The sequence below is a fragment of the Adiantum capillus-veneris genome, chromosome 17 (genome assembly GCF_014529385.1).
Source record: "Adiantum capillus-veneris isolate H3 chromosome 17, ASM1452938v2, whole genome shotgun sequence".
In the NCBI taxonomy this organism is placed as follows: Eukaryota; Viridiplantae; Streptophyta; class Polypodiopsida; order Polypodiales; family Pteridaceae; genus Adiantum; species Adiantum capillus-veneris.
In genome coordinates, this window is record NC_140947.1 from 86,536,234 (window position 1) to 86,553,049 (window position 16,816).

At 42.2% G+C, this 16,816-nt stretch overlaps 1 pseudogene; it reads left to right on the forward strand.

Annotated features, from left to right (window-relative positions):
* The first annotated feature begins 14,711 nt into the window (after window positions 1–14,711).
* On the forward strand, window positions 14,712–15,632 carry LOC147437639 (agglutinin-2-like; annotated as a pseudogene).
* Window positions 15,633–16,816: the final 1,184 nt, after the last annotated feature.

A 16,816-nucleotide genomic window follows, 5' to 3' on the forward strand; every position in this document is an offset into this window, starting at 1 on the left:
ATATTCAGTTGAAATAGCAAGCATGGTCATTCCCTCCATAAGAAAGAGTCCCCACATTTGTGATTGAAAAGATGCCATCCACCCTCACATGAGTGGCATATGCAACGAACATCCTTCATATTCTCAAAACTGTAGAAATGATCAGGTGAAGACCTCAAAAATGTTTTGAGGAGAACAATATTTGCATAGCTACTTAGGTTAATATAACACTCTAATAGATGAATCCATTGCGATAGAGAAACAAAATATGTACAAGAGGAAACACAAATTTAAAGGACAGATATGTGTTTGGCTAGCCTCTTGATATTGCTACCAAGCTCATATTTATCTTGTTGTAAATATTATTTTCTTACATAGCTACTTAGGTTGATATATGCAAATATGAGCGGGGTTATACTTCAACACTCTAGTAAGTGAATCCATTGATATAGAGAAAAAAAATATGTACAAAAGAAAACACAATGTTAAGGGACACGTATGTATTTGGTTAACCCCTTGGTATTGCTACCAAGCTCACATTTATCTTGTTGTAAATATGAATTTCCTACATAACTAAGAGTACTTGTTAATATGTTGTTATTCTTCATTTGTTATCTTGGTGTTTCCAAATACCATCCTCATTTGAGATCCCCTTGGCATAAGAATTGTTTTAATAAGGGCTTGTAAACAAGTCCATTTTTGTTGCTCATTAGTTATCCAAGTTACTAACATTGTACTCTTTGAAGATGATGCTTTTGACTCCATTGGCCTCTATTTAAAATGTCTTGAATTTGCAAAAAATGTATTGTTTTGTGGTGCACTATTTGATGGAAGTGGTATTTATTAACAATTGCTCTTCCATATCAACAATGTTAAAGTCATGTTTCCAATTTTGTCATTGTATATACACAAAAAAATATAGCTATGTGTTGAAGCTATGGTAATGTGTTAAGGCTAAATTTATGATACTAACCTCTAGTTACATAGAGTTTCCTTGAACTCCGTTTGCGTCTCATGCCTGCTTTATAGTTTAGGTGAGACATGTTAGACTTGAACTTAGGTTCAAACCTCATCTTAATATGCTATAGAGAAAAGGAAAATGAGACTTGAACTTAAGTTTGAGCTTCAGATCCATGTGCTAGTGTCTTGAGTGTGTCCACTTGCTACTTTAGGCAAGGCATGTGAAGCTCGAACTTAACTTTAGAGATGTAGAGAAGTGATGTACTACCCTACACCTAACTGCTTGCGAAAATGCGCAAAGCTCTCTGAGGGAAGTCCTTTTGTAAGTAGATCAGCAGGATTTTCTGTGGTGTGAACTTTGACAAGCTGAAGTTGCTTATCCTCGAGCATTTCCCTGATGAAATGGTACTTCACATCCACATGCTTTGTCTTTGAGTGATAAACTGGATTGCGAGCCAATTGTATAGCACTTTGACTATCACAATATAACACAGGCATCTCTTCTTTGATTCCCAAATCTATTACTAGTCGATTAAGCCAAATTGATTCTTTGCATGTCTCTGATGCTGTAACATATTCAGCCTCTGTAGTAGACTGAGTAACACAATCTTGTAATCTAGAACGCCATGATACTGCTCCACCAGTCAATGTAAAGACATACCCTGACGTAGACCTTCGGTTGTCTAAGTCACCTGCATAATCTGAGTCTGTAAAACCCTTTACACTTAGCTCCTGACTCCCATAGCATATACGCATACTCTTTGTAGCTTTCAGGTATCTCAATATTGCTTTCACTGCCTCCCAATGTTTCTTGCCTGGGTTTGACATGTATCGACTTACTACTCCCACTGCAAATGCAATGTCTGGGCGAGTAGCAATCATTGCATACATCAAACTCCCCACTGCATACGCATATGGAATCTTATCCATTTCAGCATGTTCTTCCTCAGACACAGGACAATCTTGTTTGCTAAGTTTCACATATGGTGGCAATGGAACACTCAGTGCCTTTCCCTTCTCCATATTGAAACGTTGCAAAACCTTGTCAATATACTCTGTTTGAGATAACCAAATCAACTTCTTTGATCTGTCTCTCTCAATGCGCATAGCAAGTATATGACTTGCCTCACCCATGTATTTCATGTCAAACGATTTTGCCATCTTTGACTTCAAAGCTGAAATTTCTTCCAAGTGCTTGCCAACAATCAACATGTCATCCACATACAAAATAAGGATCAGCCAACTACCATCCTTAGGCTTCTTTGTATATAGACAGTGATCGAACTCACTACGTTTGTAGCCTTGAGAAAGCATAAACTTGTGGAATTTATGGTACCATGCCCTCTGTGATTGTTTTAAGCCATAAAGACTCTTTAACAACTGGCATACCCAATCTTCCTTGCCTTTCTCAACAAACCCTTTTGGCTGCTGCATGTAAATTTCCACATCTAAATCACCATGCAAGAACGCTGTCTTGACATCCATTTGGTGCAACACCAAATCTAATATGGCAACCAATGCAAGAAAGCATCTCAATGTAGTCATCTTGACCACCGGAGAGAAGACTTCATCAAAGTCAATGCCTTGTTCTTGCTTAAATCCCTTGGCAACAAGCCTTGCTTTGTACTTTGGCTGACTATCATGAGCGGTGATCTTATACCTTTAAACCCATTTACAGGGTAGAGCCTTTTTGCCCCGTGGTAATTTAACTAGCTTCCATGTCTGGTTTTTATGCAGAGCTGTCATCTCTGACTGCATGGCCAATTGCCAATTCCCGGAGTCCTTCATTTGCACTGCTTCCTTGTAACATGAAGGCTCATTGCAATCAGTCAACATGACATAGTTCATAGATGGAACAAACCTATCAGGAGGTCGCGTGACACGTCCAGATCTACGCACAATAGGTGGCTCAGGCTCAGCCACGACCTGTGGTTCCAATCTATCCTGTCCTTGCTCCTCTTGAGCCCTGACATTTTGTCTTGCACGTGCAGGTCCATCTTCTTGGAAGACAACTCTTCTAATCTCCTCAACCCTCTCTGGTTTAGAATGATATTTGGATTCATTAAAGTGAACATCATTGCTGCAGACAACCTTTCTGGATTCGGGATCACAAAGTCTGTACCCCATCTCACCAGAATTACCATAGCCTAGAAAGATGCACTTTCTACTCTTTGGCTCAAGTTTGTTCCTAAATTCCTTTGGAACATGAGTATATGCCTCACAGCCAAAGACTCTGAGATGCTTGTATGAGGGCATTTTGCCTGACCATACCATCTCTGCCACTGAATCCTTCTGCAAAACCTTGCTAGGAGATCTATTTACAAGATGAACAGTTGTTGATACAACTTCAGCCCAAAACCCATTTGGCAGCTTTGCATTAGACAACATACTTCTGACCTTCTCTTGTATGGTCCTATTCATCCTCTCAGCAACACCATTTTGAGGAGGATTGTAAGGAGCAGTAAGTTCACGTTTTATACCTTTTGACTCACAAAAGTCCTGAAAGGCCTTTGAAACATACTCTCCACCATTGTCAGTGCGTAAGCATTTAAGCTTCTTGCCACTCTGATTCTCCACAAGTGTTACAAACGTTTTGTAAACACTAAACGCTTCATCCTTGTGCTTGAGAAAGTAAACCCATACTTTCCTCGAGTAATCATCTATAAATGTCATAAAGTAAGAAGCTCCCCCTAGAGATAGGTTAGGCATAGGTCCACACAAATCACTATGAACAAGTGCCAACTGTGTATCTCTTCTACTGCTTCTATGCTTATGTGGCTGCTGTGTTTGCTTACCATACAGACAATGTTCATAGAATTCAAAATCATTAAATGAAAAGCCAGGCAAATAACTAGAACGAGACAAGATTTCCATTCCCTTCTTGGACATATGTCCTAATCGGCTATGCCACAAAGAAACGTTCGGCTGCTCGGTTACATTGATTACATTTTTAGAGACATTTGATACATAAATCATGTAAAGTCCTCCAGACTTTACTCCATGTGCTACTGTCATAGAACCCTTGGATATCTTCCACATGTTGTGTCCAAAAGTGGTGACGTAGCCAGCATCATCAAGTAAACCTGTGCTGATCAAGCTCTTTGTAATTGCGGGAACATGTCTCACATTCTTCAGCGTGAAAGAAGAGCCATTCTGAAACTTCAATTGAACATCTCCAACACCTAAGATCTCACATGTCTGCCCATTGCCTAGCCGAACATGATCTTTAGTTGTCACATAAGAAGTAAACCACTCCTTGTTTGGAGACACATGAAGTGATGCCCCTGAGTTTATAATCCAGTCACTCGGTGCATTTCCATCAGATGCTGTAAGAAGAGCTGAGTCCATTGTATTCTTCAAGAAGTAGATGTCTCCTGACACTAGACTGTCATTCTCTGCAGCAGTGTTTGTCACAGTTATTTCTTGAATCTTCACTGAGGACTTGTTCTTCTCACCATGGTCTTAGCTTTCTCTTTGCCTTTTTCTGCTTTCCATTCTCTGCAGTCTCTTTTCATGTGACCCTTCTTGCCACAATGGTAGCATTCTATGTCACTCTTGCCTTTAGCATTGCGGGACTTGCTACGAGACTGATTCGTCTTTCCACCTTTGTACTTTTCTTTGGTCCTTCCCTTGACAACTAAGGCTGTTCCTTTGCCTTTGTCCATTGTCTTTCTATTGGTTTCTTCAGTAAGAAGACTTCCTTCTACACTGTTGGAATTAGGGTTGCAGAGAAACACACACAGCTTGGAGAAGACGAAGGAAGCTCAAGGCACACAATAGAGAGTGTGTTACTTAGTGTGCAATGGAAAGATAGATAGCCCTAGAGTGATGGGCGTATATACAATGCACGGGGGAAAAAACCTCCTAAAGAGGGAAAAAATGCCCCGGCAGTCCTAGTGTGTTCACACACATCACTACCACATGTATATGGTAACAAATCCCCCCTGGAGTGATGCGGTGAACGAGAGCTGGCACATGAGTAAAGGGAAGTGCCATGCCCTGAGGACAGGATCAGTCCACAAAGGGGAGTAAGCCCAAAGCTTTGCGGAAAGCTTCAAGCTTCTCACGAGACAATGCCTTTGTGAAAAGATCTGCAAGGTTGTCCTGTGTTGGCACATAAGCCAAGCTGATCTCTCCTGCTGAGAGCCTCTCCCTGACATAGTGGTAATGCACCTCAATGTGCTTTGTGCGAGCATGAAAAACTGGGTTCCTCGCAACTGCCAATGCGCTCTGACTGTCAGTGTAGATAGTGTTGGCAGTGTCCTGTCCAACACCCAAGTCAGCCATAAGGCGTCTGAGCCATACACACTCAACCGTAGCTGTGAAGACTGCCCTGTACTCAGCCTCACAACTCGAAGTGGCCACAGTAGGTTGCTTCTTGCTCAACCATGATATACATGAACTGCCAAGCATGAAACAAAAACCACTTGTGGACACTCGCGTGTCAAAACAACCAGCCCAATCTGAGTCCGAAAAAGCATGTAAGTCTGGTGGCAATGATCCCCCCTTGGGATAAAACAAGCCAAGATGTAAAGTGCCACTAAGGTAGCGGAAAATCCTCTTGACAGCCTGCCAATGCTTAGACCCTGGGCTATGCATAAATCTGCTGACCTGCGAGACTGCAAACTGAATATCTGGCCTCGTGTTGCATACATAAATGAGGCAGCCAACAGCAGTTTGGTAAAGAGTGACATCAGCAGGATCGCTAGCATCATGTAGACTCAACTTCAAACCTGTTTCCATGGGAGTGGCAATAGGTTTGCAATCCTCAAGTCCAAACTTACATAGCAATGTCTCTATGTAACTTTTCTGACACAAGGCAATACCACCATCACACTGCTTAAACTGTATACCCAAGTAATGATGCACCAGCCCCAAATCTTTCATCTTGAAAGTAGCATTCAAATCAGCCTTAAATTCAGCAATATGTCTCTCATTTGGTCCAGTGATCAGCAAATCATCAACATAAAGAACCACAATGAGAAATACATCATCCTCACGCTTTACATACAATGTGCTTTCTGTTGGACTGTTACGAAAGCCTCGTTTAACCAAATGAGTGTCAGCTTTCTCATACCAAGCACGAGGAGATTGCTTCAACCCATACAAAGCCTTCTTACATTTGCACACTTTGTCCTCTTGTCCTTTTATGACAAAACCGCGAGGCTGCGTTACATAAACTTCCTCAAATATGTCACCATTCAAGAAAGCAGTAACAATGTCTGATTGATGTACATCCCAACCAAAATGAGCTGCCAATGCACATAGAAAACGCACAGTAGTCATACGACAAGTGGGAGCAAAAGTCTCTTCATAATCTATGCCTTTTTGTTGTGCATAACCCTTTGCAACAAGTCGAGCCTTATGGCGATCGATCTCACCATCCGGCTTGCGTTTCAACTTGTAAACCCACTTCGTACCAATGGCCTTTTTGCCAGGAGGCAAATCACATAAAGTCCATGTGTCATTCTCTATAAGTGCATCATATTCTGATTTCATGGCAGCAATCCAATTTTCTGAATTCTGTGCTTCATCAAAAGACAGAGGCTCCTCAACATCATGTAAACTAGACACAGCCAAAGCATAACAATCTGATGCATAAGATGCATGGCGAGAGCCTGAACGAGTACGACTAGATAAAGGTGCATCCAATTTACTGTCACGCAAAGTGTGCACCAGCCATTTTGGCATACCTCTAGCCTGCTCATTTTCAGCCCTTTCCTCATCAAGTACATCATGTACATCTGCATCAGTAATAGGCTGTTCTAAAACATTTTCAGAAACCCCCATAGGCTGTACATTTGCCTCATTGGAACTTACATTCGTATTTCCACCACTGAAAAGAGGCAACAAAGTGTCATAAATGTCCTGTGAGCTTACATTACTGTCTCTAGTACATGACAGCAAGGGTTGAACAGAATCTTCCACAAACACTACATCCCGTGAAACCAAAATACGTTTTGTTTGCGGATGATACAACCTGTAACCTTTGCTTTCAGCACTATAACCAACAAAAATACATTTGACAGCCTTATCATCCAATTTTCTGCGCTGCACTTGTGGCACCAAAGCATATGCCAAACAGCCAAAAACACGCATGTGCTCAATAGAAGGTTTTCTATCATGCCATGCTTCATATGGAGTAATAGACTGCAAAGCTTTCGTAGGACACCTGTTAAGTACATAAGTGGCACACATGATGGCCTCAAGCCAAAAAGAATGCGGCAAAGCTTGACTTTTGATCATACATCGTGCCATTTCCGTTAGTGACCTGTTTTTCCTCTCAGCAACACCATTTTGCTGAGGTGTATAAGGCACTGTACATTGGTGTTTTATCCCACGACTAGCCAGAAATGCATTAAATTCATGAGACATATACTCCCCCCCTCGATCGGAACGGAGGGTGCCCATAGTACATTTTGAGACATTTTCAGCCATAGCCAAAAATTGTTTGAAGCACATAAAAACTTCGGACTTCGCTTTAAGCGGAAATACCCACGCATGCCTGGAGTAATCATCAATGAAAGTCACGAAGTACAGGTAATTGCCCAAGGACGGAGTTTGCATGGACCCACAAACGTCACTATGCACAAGCTGCAACCTGCATGTGGCCCTAACTGAACCATCCTTTGGAAACTTAGAACGCTGCATTTTACCCAGAATACAGCCTTCACAAACATGTTTGATAGGTGCTTCAAGAGGCGGCAAAGAAGCAACCATATCAGATTTCTGCAAACGCAGCAAACTGGCAAAATTCAGATGACCAAAACGTGCATGCCAAAGTTTTGCATCTGAAATAGCCCTTGAATCTGCAACAGCATTTGCAAAATTTTGTCCACACTTGTCATACAAAGTGAGCTTATACAGCCCACGGCACAAAAGCCCAGATGCAACAATTTCATCACCAAAACTGAGATCATGAACTGTACATCTGTCATCCACAAATTTGACTACAAGTCCAAGTCTAGCAAGTGCGGATACAGACAAGAGATTCTTCTTGATCCCAGGTACATAAAGTGCATCAACAAGTGTGAAGGAACTGCCATTAGCAGCAGTGAGCACAATCTTTCCAACTCCCTGAACTGGATAAGAGGCGTTGTTGGCACAAGTGACTGAATTCCCATGAGGGACAGACTCGAGAGAGGTAAACAATTCACGATGTGAGGTAATGTGCTTTGTAGCACCACTGTCGAAATACCACACATGTGAATCTGCAGCAACTGACAAGCATGCATCATGGACAGCAGGATTGTAAGTGCACTCTGCGCTAAAAGCCCATTCTGCATCAACATCAGCATCACAATCTCCTTTCACAGAAGACTCAACAATGGCTGCATTTGTAGTGGAACCAGCATTTGCAGTGGAACCACCCTCTTTCTTCTTAGCCTCTTTGGCCTTCAACTTAGGACACGACTTGATCAAGTGATCATTGGCTTTACAATAATGGCAACGCATCTTCTTTTTGCCCTTATCACCAGAATTGCCAGACGAAGTGCTGCCAGCAGAAGCATTAGGAACAGAATTTTTGCCACTCGCAGCAGAACCATAAGAAGTGGCTGCATTACTGTTACCACCCTTTCTTTGAGAAGCAATAAAAGCCTGTTCAACTGCACGCTGCCTAGTCCTGTTTTTTCTAGAAAGTGACTCTTGCAACAGCAATGTGCATAATGCATCAAACTTGACAACTTCAGGATTTCCTTGGGTCATCAGTCTCCAAGTACTAGCAAAAGTCTGGTAGGAATCTGGTAAGGCATCAAGAACAGTCTGCACAAGGGAACTGTCAGAAATGACTTCACCTGCAGAAATGAGTTGCTCATTGATATCCTTGACACTAGCAAAGAAAGTGTCCATATCATCTTCCTCATGCATAATCTTCGACTCTAGCTCTTTACGCAGCAAAGCAATTTTAGCCTCATTGCGGCTTGCATAAAGACTTGCTAGAATATCCCAAGCCTGTTTTGCAGATTTTGCTGAACGGATGTGAGGAATAATGGTGCGCTTCACAGACAACGCAATCAATGCATGAGCCTGCGCATCCTTAACATCCCAACGAGCTTGTTCTGCTGTAGGCAAAACAACTCTAACAGCTGCAATCCTTGCAGCAAGACCTGCAACATCCTCAACATCGCCTACATCTTCAGAACCAGGACGTACATCAATGCCCTGCACAATGTTCCAGACACCTTTTGACACAAGAACATGTTGCATCATATAAGCCCACATAGGGTAGTTGTCCCCATCCAACCTGTCCTCAGCAGCAAACATCTTGAACACATCTGTGTTGTTGTTGTCAGCCATGGTAAATGCCACACCTGATGTGAAAACTGCCCGAAAATAGGAGAAATGGAGCGGGAACAACTTGTGCTATATAGCACAAACCGTAGAAGACTATAAGGCACCTGTTATGCAGAAAACGGCACTGACAGAAAATCTGCACAAAATGACGAAATAGCCTGTGCAGTACTGCCCGTAGTGGAAACGGAGGCCGAAATGAGCCCAAATCAAAATTCTGAGCAGACGTGTGAGCAGGCGTGTGCTGGAGCAGCTGGCGACTAAGCCCGGGAGGACGTGACCTGCTCTGATACCAATTGTTGGAATTAGGGTTGCAGAGAAACACACACAGCTTGGAGAAGACGAAGGAAGCTCAAGGCACACAATAGAGAGTGTGTTACTTAGTGTGCAATGGAAAGATGGCTTCTGCTATGTTCAAACCATCTGGAGGTGCAAAATTACTCGAAGCTGTGCGAAAAGTGTCCCAACTTTCCGGCAATGTGATCAACAGGAACATAGCTCTAACAGGTTCATCAAACTTGACACCTTGAGCTGACATCTGACTGTAGATTGTGTTGAATTCATTCAGATGATTGGACATAGGTGTCCCTTCTTTCATCTTCAAGTCAACAAGCTTCTTAAGCCAGTATACCTGTGAAGCTGCACTCTGCTTCTCATAAAGATCACTCAGCTTTAACCATGCTTGATAAGCCGACATCTCGTCTGCTACATTGAAGTAAACGCTTTCTGCCAAAGTCAGCATAATGGTAGAAAGTGCCAATTCATCCATTTCGCTCCATTCATCTTCGTCCATATCTTCTGGTTTTATCCCCTTGAGCTTTATAGGTTTTATCTGCTTCTTTTGTACCAACACGTGCCAAATCTGCTTCTTCCACAATGGGAAATTGGTTCCATCGAGCTTCTTGATATTGTAAAGAGCAGTGTCCTGTGATCCAGCCATAGCTACGCTTCACAGTGGTTTACTTTCCTGGGAAAAATTCGGCAGAGTTTCCCCTGTAAACTGACCTCTGAACCAATATCAGCCTGTCAAATGAACCAAGAAAGCTTCAGATTCTGCATAAATTTTGGCAGAGTCTCCTTTGTAAAATGGCTCTGGTGTACTCAACAAACATACCAATAAACAGCTCAAAAAACACTGTCTCTCTGACACTGTAAGCTGCGGGTAAACCTGTCCTGCACCTGTACTGTCTCTCACTGTCCTGTCACTGTCCTGTAAGCATAGACTGTGACAATGCCCCAACGGCAGTAAAGCAAAGATGAAATCCCAACTGTCTAACTCACAGTCAATACATCCTAGCTGCCTATCTAAGGGTGCTCGAGGGATCGCTCCAAGACCTATATCACCGAAAGGATCTCAACATTCGGGAATCCCCCAGCTCAATAAAACCTCACTCGACCCTCAACAAAGGCTACAGTAAATTTGACAGTACATAGACTTCCCACAGAGTCATACATCCACAAATTTCCCACTGTATGCTGTAACCGCTGCGACGGTTGTTTGCTGCGTGACTCACAACCAGGAAACCCTCAGTAGACATACATCATCTCTGACAATACATCCCATGTGGAAGTACCTGCAATGTCAGGATGAAATCTGGAATATCAAGCAGCAAACACAAGCTACCTGATGAACTAGTGGATGTCGCCTACAGTCTGTGTATAGATGCGCCCGTGTCGTATGTTACACGCCTCTAAGAACTGTGAGCCGTCCTTCGATGTGTAGACAGCCACAAATCAACACTCTGGGAGTGTCGATATCCTCAGCACCTGCAGTCGTAGGCCGAAAACCCCAAATTTGCAGAGTCGGATCTGCACCCGCCGAGACCACGTAGTCGAAAATGGCCTACGCAGACCTTTGTCGAAGCCGAACGGTGACTGAGATGACCTCAGAATGAAATTCTAAGCACACCGAGCCCTATGGAGATTCCCACAAGATTTGGGGCCGTGTCTTCGCCTGTCGAATTTCACTCTAATCTGAGTTGGTGACTCTAGCCTCCTGCAGTGCTGCCCCGAGCCTCGATCTGAACTCTGATACCAGTTGAAGGAGTACGAACGGAAGTGCGACGCGAGAGAGAGCGCGAGAAGAAGAGCACGACGATATGGTGAACTCGCTCTACTGTAATGTGTAGAGCATAGTGAGTTCTTATTAGGTTTTTACAAAAGAATATGTGTACATACCTGGCGGCCCGCCCACTTACTTGGGCGACCACATTGGGCTTTATACCCCAACATTGAGTACATAAGTGGCACAAATGATGGCCCCAAGTCAAAACGAATGTGGAAAATCTTAACCATTCATCTTGCCATCTCCGCAAGCGATATGTTCTTCCTTTTAGCAACACCATTTTGTTGCGGTGTATAGGCACTGTACATTGGTGTTTTATCCCACGACTAGCCAAAATTGCATTAAATTCATGAGACATATACTCTCCCCCTCGACCGGAACAGAGTGTGCACATAGTACATTAAGAGGCATTTTCAGCCATAACTAGAAATTTTTTGAAGCGCATAAACACTTTGGACTTCGCTTTAAGCGGATACACCCTGTGCATGCCTAGAGTAATCATCAATAAAAGTCACAAATTAAAGATAATATCCCAAGGACGAAGTTTGCATGGGCCCACAAACATCACTATGCACCAGCAACCTGCATGTAGCCCTAATTGAACCATCCTTTGGAAACTTTGAACGCTGCATCTTACCCAAAATACAGCCTTCACAAACATGCTTAACACTAGGTTGGTAATGGGACACTTTTATGTCCTGTTAAGTGACCATTTTCCTTGAATTATGTCAAGAGTTTCAAAATGGATTTTGAGGTGCTATCTGTCTAGAAAGTTGTCTCATGAGCTGAAAAAAACTCGACATTTTTTTGGAATATCAATTCCATCTTTAACCTTATCCTTGCACAACATTTCACAATCTAAACTGTGTGAAAAAACAGGTCCTATTTTTGGTTTTTTTTCAACTTTTTGCAACTATACCACTCTAGAATTCATGTTTGTGAGGTCTATAATGCTAGAGAACTATCTTTAGTAGTCCTCAACATGTCCTGATGCTTCTAGAGAGAAATAAATGTTAAAGTTGTAAGTTATGACCAAATTACAAAAATTGTCAAATCCTGGTTTTTAGCCAATTTTAGCTCTTCTATGATTTTTTTGGTGGCTTTCATGATATCCAAATGTAGTTTTGATTTTCTATGTCGCATATTGTAACATAAAGCTAGTATTCCTTGAGTTTTGGGGCACCTAATACCCTATTTTGCATAGTAGACAATGATGGTCGATTTTTTCAATTATAGAAGAAAACGAAACATTCTAGTATATCAAGAATAGCTTTTTCAATATTGTTAGTTTCTTGTGACAACTACATGCATTTTGTAGGTAGTTACCATATCTAGTCATAAGGATCAAATTTGGCTAGATATTGAATAGTTTCTATGGGATTCTACAACTCATAATGTTGAACCCAGTTTTTTCATGTTTGTTGTATTTAGCACTTCATCTTTGTCCCCAAGATTCCCCTTGGTAAGAGATGTATTATTCTGTTGACATGCTCCATGGCTCCTTATGAACCTAAAGGACAATAGGGAACTAAGAAAACATGCATATATTATTTGTATTGAGCGTGTCGCAATCAATGCATGAGTTTGTGCATCTCTTACATCCCAACGAGGTTACTCTGGCAACAACATCCTTACCACCAAAACTTGTAACATCCTCAATATTGCCTACATCCTTAAAACTATGACGACATCAATGCCTTGCACAATATTCCAAACACCCTTTGACACAAGGATATGTTGCATCATGTAAGCCCACATAAGGCAATTGTCCCCATTCAATCTATCCTCAACAGCAAACATCTTGAACACATTTTTGTTGTTGTCAGCCATGGCAAATGCTCGCACTTGATGTGAAGATTGCCCAAAAAGAGGAGAAACCAAGTGGGACCAACACGTGCTATATAGCACAACCCGTAGAAGATTGTAAGGGACCTCTTATGCAAAAAACGACATTGATATAAATTTTGCACAAAATGATGAAATTACTTGTGCAATACTACCTGTAGTGGAAACGGAGGCCGAAATGAGCGCGAATCAAAAAACTGAGTAGACAAAGCTCTGAGCTTACCTGAAGTAAATGTCGACCTACTGACGCTCACCAAAGCTCACTGAAATTTGAGAAAGTGAGCAGGCGTGTGATGGCGACACTAACAACTAAGTCTGAGAGGATGTAACCTGCTTTGATACCAATTGTTAGATTTAGGGTTGTAGGGAAACACACACAGGTTGGAGAAGATGAAGGAAGCTCAAGGCACACAACAAAGAGTATATTACTTAGTGCACAATGGAAAGATAGATAGCCCTAGAATGATGGGCGTATATACAATGCACGAGGGAAATAACCTCCTAGTGAGGGAAAAAATACCATGGCGATCCTGAGTGTGTTCACACACATCACTCCCACATGTGTATGGTAAGAAGAATCTCAAGAGATTCTAATTAATGTCATTTTCCAAAATCATGTAGACATACTACCTCCTAGTTCACCCTAATCCTAATGGTTTGACAAAAATTAAAATGCATCATTCTTAGTAGATGCTCTAGCTAATTCCTATTGCCCAACCTACAAGAACAAAAACATGCACAAACACCATTTACTGAGCACGACTACTACTGACTCACTTATGTGCACAGGGGTTGCTTGCGAAAGCTTGGCAGGAGTCTGAACACACACAACTTGGTTGGTCAATCCAAGGGAGGTTGAACCTAGGAGCTGAAGGCATTAAGGGCAATCGGGAGTGGTTGCAACAACAGGAAATGGTGGGGCCTTAGTGTTGTGGCAAGAAAGATTGGGGCTAGCCGGTATAAAGAGCACTTGGCAAGAGCAAACAACAAACAAGCTGCTTTTACAGCAGCAAGAAAACGAGGAGGGCTTGAGCTCGCAAGGTGGGCAGAACTGCTACGACACTACAAGTTTTCCCTTCAAAAACATGACAAGCTCTCCTCCCGCCCTCCCTGCAGACCCATTGGCCACCTACCACTACCTCGCTCATCGCCACTGCAACCTCTTCGTCATCAAGTATGATTGATCATGAAAGAGTTGGGGCTGCCTCATTGGTAGCATGTGGGAGTATATATATATATGAAGACTTACAGTCGCTCAACCTTTCAAATCTTAAGCAAATTTTAGACCTTCCAATTTCACCTCTCATCATTTTCGCCTATCATTTAGGATCTCCCCTATTATACACAAAAACTTTCCTTTTTACTTTGTTAGCATATAGCCACGTTCAAAAACCTGGTAGGATGTCCAGGTGGTAGTGATTTGGTAACAACTCCATCATTATTTTTAATAGCTCCTCTAGATTTCTCACACTACACTCACTTGTTTAATTACAGCAGCTTGTCGCAAACAAGCCTCCTTCAACACTTCCTTCACATTTTGCATGTTGGCAGACCTCCTCATTTCGACAAGATGAATAGCCTTTTCTTGCTTCAAGTGCTGGTTCTTCTCTTCATACTGCAACAAGTGAGACCAATTGACTTTGAGTGGGGTGCAATAGGGGACATGAACTTTTCCTGCTTCAGGTGATGGTTCTTCTCTTCATGTTGCAACAAATGAGAGCAATCAATTTGGAGCGGGGTGCAACAAGTGGGGACATGAACTTTGAATATGATGGGGATGCCTCTGTGTATGCTCCACACCAGCTCAAACTTACTCTCGATGTGGCAGACATATTCTTTCATGGTAGTTTTGGTTGAATGTGCTATGTACAATCCATCTCCCTCTGCTCCAACACCCCCAACCTATATTTTGTCCAAGTCTCCTTCAACACTTCCTTCACGTTTCACATGTTGGCAAGCCTCCTCAATTCACTGGCCTACCATGGTGACGCCATTACCTTTTATGTGACCCCGTTGTGCTTAATGCACTCCCAACCCCTCCTTTTCCCACCACTTAAGGCCTGTTCGGGGACCTCTTTGGGAACTCGTTTATTTTATCTCCTTCACACATATTGCACATGAGACACAAGGACCCCATCATTTTTGATGTGAAGTTCAACTTATCGCAAGAGAGCTGGCATCTCAATGATAACTATGTTGACATCAACATCAGCACCATTGTTTCCTCATACACGAAGTCATTGAATGTATTAGGGATAATGCTTAATTTTGGCAGAGATATTGCACCAACGATTGAATACAATAGTAAGTAGGACTAGTTAGCTGTGTATGCATCCCACACTTGAGGACGCTCAGTTTGGGTCTTATAGTACCATTCAATATGGCTATGTAGCATCTCGATGGGAGGCCTGCCATTGTTGGCTTCTCCTCATTTTCTCCAGGTTCCATGAAGACTCATGAATTTCTATCTTGGACATGGCAGAGCTCTTAAAACGTGGGTTGGTCTCTTAAAACTTGGGACCAACCCACATACAATTTCATGTAGAAGCACAAGGAGATGCCTACATCTGTTCTAAAATTATGTGGAATGTAGAGCACTCTTCATCAAAGCACATGAAGTTCTTGATGGGAATTGTTTTTGAGATTGTCTCTCGGAGCATATTGATTCATGTATGATTTCTTAATTCATGATGAGATTGCTAGCCAGGGGCTATTCGAGCAAGATGGCATGCTTGATGGTGCTTTGATTTATATGTATGTATGCCAAAGTGGTGCCGTCATGATAGCACGAGAAGTTTTTGATGGGGATCCTCTCTAGATTGTCATCTCTTGGAGTGAGTGGATTGCAAGATATGGTCAACTTGGTCATGGCAATGAAGCTCTGAGTTGTTTTTAGCATATGCGATGGGATAGCATGTCTCTAATTGCAATCACCTATGCTTCAACCTTGAAGGCTTGTGGCATGATATAAAATTATCAAAAGGGTGAGAGAATTCACAATTTGATTTCCAGTCAAGAGTTGTTGGAGAAATATGCAGGCAATGCTTGGATTGATATGTGTGTGTAAGAACCCATGGGAGCTGCATAGAGGGTTCTCCACCCTATTTCGCATTATATAGGCCCTTGGCCATCCTTTTTTAGAACTCCCCTGTCCGCACCTAGCAGTCGGCCCTTGGCCTGAGTCCATGACCCCCCTGGGTTTTCCCTTGGCCTTATATTAATCCCCCCTTGGAGAAGCGTTTTCGTCCTCAAAAACAAAAGTGGTAAGATCTTCTCAAGAACACTAATGTTTTCCACAGTGGCACCTCTAAGAGGTCCAACAATTCATGCGGCCAGTACACAGATCAGTAGGAGGTTCAATGAAACCAAGAGAAACATCTTGATTTTCCACATTGTTGTCCTTGTGCAACTATTGATGTAACTAGAGCAAAGCCAACATAGTGTGTAGACTCTATTCATAACTCACTTGATTATTGTAAACAAGTTACCACTACTAACAAGTTACCACTACTAAGAGGTGCCTAGATGAATGACCAAAAGTTAGACTTTCTTGAGAAACTAGAACATTCAGAGATACCTCTTTTCAACTTTCCATGAAAGTGACCTAGTGACATAACTCATCAGTGTGTACAAAGTCCTTGACTTGCACATAAATGTCATAGAGATAATGCACTT